Here is a 6686-nt window from a genome sequence, read left to right as displayed (position 1 = left end):
AGATCATGGCATTTCTTCATGTTTGAGAGTTTAGCATTGTGGTTTTGGATTTATTCCTCTGATTTCATTGTCTTTATCATGTTCGAGATTCATGGAATTTAGACTTAATTCCAGTGAGATATCCATTTTGGTATTGCCTTGGTTGATGTGTTCTTATCGGTTAGTCTTGCAGTGTGTTGAGCGAAGTTGGATCAAGTTGCAGTTGATCTTCGTGACTTGTGAATCATTGATTAATGTTTCTTGTACCTTGTCCGATCTTCCCGGAGAACTATGTGATGTTTTATGCATTTTGGAGATGTTCTTAGTGATTTGAGCCGACATGTTACCGTTAGCACGTTTCATGAATTGATTGGTCTTTGGGCTGACTTGATCAAGTTATTATTATTTGTGGACGGTATAAATAGAAGTTTGTGAATCATTTGAGGAGAAAGAAAATAGAAGATAGAAGATAAAAGACTGAAGTTTCAGATCAAGCAAGATGTAGTTTCCGGAGAGATTTTGGTCTGGGAGACTGAAGTCGAGATGGCTGAAGTCCGGATCAATGCAAAACAGTGCAGACTATTATCGGAGACCTATTCGTTGCGCAGAAGATTTGCAAATTTTAGATTTGTATATTGATTCTGGTGAGATTCTGGTTCAGGGAGACTGAAGTCGAGATGGTTGAGGTCTGGATCAGTGCAGAACAGTGGAAGTTGTTACCGGATGATGATTTGTTGAGAGAATGATTTGCAGATCATAAATCTAAGTTGTAAGAGTTGTTTTGTAATCCTAGGCTGTGGTCCAACATGTGGCATATGTAATTCTTCAGGTTGTTATAAGATTTGTTCATACTGTTTATCGGTTATGTATTCTTTGATGTTACCGGTTATTCTTTTTTCTTTATCTGGTGTTGTGCTACCGATTATGAGAATATATTGCATGGTGTTTGTGTTAGGCTGCAAGGATTGGATGTCCTTCATTGGATCTCCCTACCTTGGTTGCATCACATGTACTTAGCAAAAATGATAAAGGATGAAAAGTGAATAGGAGTGCCTAAATCTATATATTTTTAGAAGGATGAATGAATGACTAAAATTTAAGGATGAGATCAATGATGCGGAATTCTTGAGAATATTTCCCTAGGATCAAGGAGGGAATGGAGGTAGTAAGAATATTAATGGCTAGGATTGACTTACTAATTTTAGCAAGTTGTTTTTGACCATGAGAGTAAAAAGGAACATGTGCATCTAGTGCGGCTAGATTCTTGGGCTTGTTGGGGGAGCAGTGGAACTATACAGACAAGTGTTTTTGTGTCCCTTTTATTCATGGATCATGTTGAGGGACTAAAGGTCAAATAAAAAAATAATATAATTTAATTATTTTAGCTACATGGATGAGGTGGATAATACGTGGAAATAAATTTTTATTTGCTTGTTTGATTTATTGTGAGGAAGTGAAAAAAGGTGTTTAATTAAATAATATGAATTAATTTAATTAAATGTGAACCTTAGGTGAAGGGTAATTAGACAAAGTGATGGAGTGAACTAGGTGATGAAATAAATTAGGTGACAATGATGAATAAGATTAGGTGAAGCATTTTTTTTATTAGGCCTAGGGAAATATTTAGGTGTCTACATATACCATTGGACTTGTAGATAGAAGACAATTTTAGGAACAACACAAGAAAATGGTGTGCCTAAAAGGATGAATAGAAAAATCATAAAGCATGAGAGGAGTATGAGATTGAATGCAAGACTGTTGTTACAATTTTGAGTGGATGTTGTGGATATTGTTGTTTACTTTATAAAAAAAAGGGATTTCAATTTATTTAGATGGTGGTATTCAGGAGGATGCATTAATGAATAAAAATGCAAACTACTAATTTCTAGAAATTTTTGGTTGTGAAGCATTTTCCCATATTGACATAGAAAATAGAACATAGATTAATGCAAAATTCAAGAAGCTTAGTTTTATTGAATATGGAGTCAATAAACTTGGCTATTGTTTGTGGGTTTATGAAAATCATAAAATCATTAGGAATGGAGATGTGATATTCAATGAGAATTTCATGAACAAAGATCAATTGCATGGAAATAAATAGAAAAAGGGAAATGTAGAATATACAATTCTTGATGAAATCCCCAAAACTTAGTTTCAAAGGTGCAAAAAAAAAAAAATTCAACGAAAACAACAAGTACCTCAAATTATTGCAAGAAGATCTATCAAGATAAGTAGAGCCCCTGAATTAAACTTCCCTTCATTGTATTATATATTGTTGATTAATTTTGTTGAACCAAAAAGTTATGAAGAAGCGATGTAGGTAAAAACTAGAAAGAAGTGGGAGCAAGCCATGAAAGTGGAAATAGACTCCTTGATGCAAAACTAGACTTGAGAATTTGTTCAATTGCCTAAAGGAAAAAGAGCATTACAAAACAAATGGGTTCATAAGATGAAGGAAAAAGATGGAGGAAAAGGAGGTATGAGGAAAGACTTGTTGTAAAGGGTTTCACATAGAAAAAAGGTTAAGAATTTGATGAGATTATACTTCCCTTCATTGTATTGTATATTGTTGATTAATTTTGTTGAACCAAAAAGTTATGAAGAAGCGATGTAGGTAAAAACAAGAAAGAAGTGGGAGCAAGGCATGAAAGTGGAAATAGACTCCTTGATGCAAAACTAGACTTGAGACTTGGTTCAATTGCCTAAAGGAAAAAGAGAATTACAAAACAAATGGGTTCATAAGATGGAGGAAAAGGAGGTATGAGGAAAGACTTGTTGTAAAGGGTTTCACATAGAAAAAAGGTTAAGAATTTGATGAAATGTTTTTTTTGTAGTTAAAATGACTTCAATAAAAACTATTCTAAGTCTTATGGCTACACAAGTCTTTCATATTGAACAACTAGATACAACAACAACAAAAAAATCCATAGAGATTTGTAGGAAGAAATCTACATGCAACAACCATAGGGATATGAGCTCAAAGATAAGGAGGAATTAGTGTGCATGTTAAAGAATAATTTAATGGTCTGAAGCAAACTCCCCAAAAATGGTATTGGAAATTTGATAGTTTTTAAAATATATGTCATTTTGATCACTGTGTTTATTTTAAGATATTCAATAATGGTAGCTATATTATCATGTTAATATATGTTGACGAAATGCTTGTTTTCATATCTAATATACAACATAGGTATAAAAAGAGAGGGGGGGAAAAAACATATGCTTGGTATGAGAATAAAAAGAGAGGGGGAAAATCACACATCAAAATTGTCTCAAAGTTAGTACACAGAAAAGGTTTTTATAAGATTTAAGATGCAAGATGCAAAACCAATTTGCATAGCTCTGCCTAGTCATTTCAAATTCAATAAGGAGATGTGTCCCAAGAAACAAGAAAATATGAATTGCATGTCCAATTTTCTTGTTCTTTAGCAATTGGTAGCTTGATGTATGTCATGGTGTGTACAAGGCCATATATTGCACATTGGTGCAGGAGCACCCACAGGTCTTGTCATGTCTCCAAGAGTCAAAATTTGAGTTTTTATCTTGTTTTATGTAAGTAAGGTCATTTTGGACCATTAATGATCATTTGGAGTCATTTGTGGAAATCTGGGGTCATTTGGTCAAAAGATGTAAAAATTGCTCATTTGTTATCAATGTTGTATGACAACTTTTCAAAAAGTTGTTAAATGTCAGTTGAGGGTTGGTTGGGGGTTCTATCTAGTTTTTATAGGCATAAATAGGCCTCATACACATGACCCAAGGGTTGAATTTTTTGTACTTTGAAGTTTTGAGCAATAAAAACACATTAATTTATGTACTTTTCCACGTTTTTGTTGTTCTCTTGCATGGTACGGATCTATACGACCTAGTATGGTTTTGAGGTTGATTAGGAATTATATAGGGATGAATCACCTTTCATTTGCAATTTTTTTGGTGGTTTTTCACTGAGTTTGGATAAATTTATGGTCATTTAACCATAGGCAACCCTACAAGACTATTTTTTTATGAAGTTGCAGGTTGTTGCAACAAATGGTATGGATTGTACGATGCATCAAAAGATATGAGACCAATTGGGAATGAAAGTGCTCTGAATCTACTTCAATTTTTTTTTGTTTCATTTAATTTCATCAAGTATTAAGGGAGATATTGCATTTTTTTCTCCAAACTGGCGAAAACCCTACCTAGGGTAACCTGTGGCTTAAATAAATGTATATCTTTGCCTTCCACCGGTGGATAATTATATAACTTGGTGGAATAGATTTTAATTGTATATATTTTCATATGCCAAAGTTGTAGGAACTTGTGCTAAGATTTGCAGGGTTATTTGCATGAAGGAGGTATGCTATCCCTATGTAGCAGACATTGTAACAACAATAGATGTTGAAGGAAACATTTTGTTGAAGTCTTGAAGGTCTCCTTGTAATTGGAGAGGATTGTAGGGGGGTGGAAGGAGGTTGTGCAAGCATATTCTAAGGGTCTTTAACCATTAAAAAGTCATTGGACAACAAGAATAGATGATTGTCCTAGAGAGGCCATGTATGACAGTGATTAAGGGCAGAAATAAATAGTCTCATATTTCTCCATTGTTTGTCAATATAAAGTATGTCCTAAGACCATTTGAATGTAAGTTATTAGAACCTTCAAGAGCCTTGGTTGTGATTGGTCTATGAAAGACATTGTTTGGCCTTGCCCTATTGAGGAATATCCTAAGAGTCAAAATACCAAGATAAGAACAAGCCTTGAACATAAATGCATAATTGTTGATCCTCGAGTAGGAATTGTTCCCTTGTCATTTGATCACATCACAAACCCTGCCCTATGCTATTTGGAAAAGACAAATACCATGTGTTCAAAAGGTCTCTAAACAAACCCAAGACAAGTCCTAATGAACAAGCCTTTGAATCAAGCCATGTTGGAGTTTGATGAGATACCTTGCCATGTTTTGTGATAACCTATTGTAAGGTCTTCCTCTACATCACACACACACACACACACACACACACACACACACACACACACACACACACACACACACACATACATATATACATATATGTATATACATATACATATATATATGTGTGTGTGTGTGTATGTATATATACATACACACACGTGTGTGTGTATATGTGTGTGTATATATATATGTATATGTATATGTATGTATATACATATATACATATATACATATATGTGTGTGTGTGTATATGTATATGTATATGTATGTATATACATATATATGTGTGTGTGTGTGTATCTATGTATACATACATATGTATGTATATGTATATATACATACATTTATACACATATATGTATATAAATGTATATATATGTATATGTATATGTATATGTATATATATATATATATGTATATGTGTGTATATATATATATGTATATGTGTGTATATATACATATACATATACATATACATATACATATATATACTCAAACAACTTCCAAATCATGAAGGAAGTACACCCCATTGGGAGAACCACTTGAATCAGTTTTCAAAAAGCTAGTGGTAAACAAAGTAATCACAGTTCCAGATTTTCCTCCATATGAGCCAAAGGTTAAACCAAATTGGTGGAATGATGATGAATATTGTGAATTTCATAAGAGCAAAGGACATAAAACAGGAAATTACCATCGACTGAAGAACATGATACAAGATCTCATTGATAGAGGTGACATTGAGATTGAAGGACACTCATCCAACCAAGAACATGAGATGTTTAAGGAACCATTCCCAAAGCATGACAAGGGAAAGTCTAAAGCCGCAGATGACCAAACCAACTATACCAAAGCATCTTATAACTATGATTCAACTATCAATCACATCTCGATGGACAATTATGTCTCTACTATTATCATCAAGGGCAAAACGTTTGAGAATTCTACCAAAGACCCAAGATTGTCCTAAAAGGCATTGGATCTTCTTCCGAACCTACCTCTGAATGCAATGTTACAACTCATCAAGGTAAATTCACTTTTCAAGGTGCTCCAACCAAAAACACAGCTTCCTCATTGACCAATCCTAAGTATGACCTTATAGAATAGTTAAGGAAGACACCCACGCTCATCTCCATCCTTGAGCTCTTACGCATATCCCCCGCACATAAATCCATTCTTGATAAAATCTTGAGGGACACTATTGTTCCTACTGATTTGAATGTGGACCAGTTTCAATCCATGGTGGGATACCTTTCCATTCCACTCTCCCTTACATTCACAGAAGTTGACGATGCCTTTGTAAGTCAGCCACATAACACACCTTTACACATTGAAGCCTTCCTACACAAACATCGAATAAAGTGAGTCCTGATAGATGGAGGAGCAGGTCTAAACATTTGTACATTGAGCACTATTAAACAATTGGGATATTTAGATAAAGCTGTGAATTCTACAAACAAAATTACCATCAAAGCATATGATGATGAAGAGCGTTCATCTAAAGGCACAGTCACCTTACCTCTCAGAGTTGGGCCGGTTACAAAGGATGTGGTTTGTCAAGTCCTAGACCTAGATCTCACATATAATATATTACTAGGACGTCCTTGGATTCATGAAATGAGGGCAGTCCCATCTACATATCACCAATGCATTAAGTTTCCTCACAATGGAGTTGAAATAACAGTTAATGGAGATCCTAATCCATTCATATACTGCAATAACTTGAGACCGAAAACTGAGACGATCATTCCCA

This window comes from Cryptomeria japonica, chromosome 8 (genome assembly GCF_030272615.1).
Source record: "Cryptomeria japonica chromosome 8, Sugi_1.0, whole genome shotgun sequence".
Lineage (NCBI taxonomy): Eukaryota > Viridiplantae > Streptophyta > Pinopsida > Cupressales > Cupressaceae > Cryptomeria > Cryptomeria japonica.
This window is presented reverse-complemented; position numbering follows the sequence as displayed.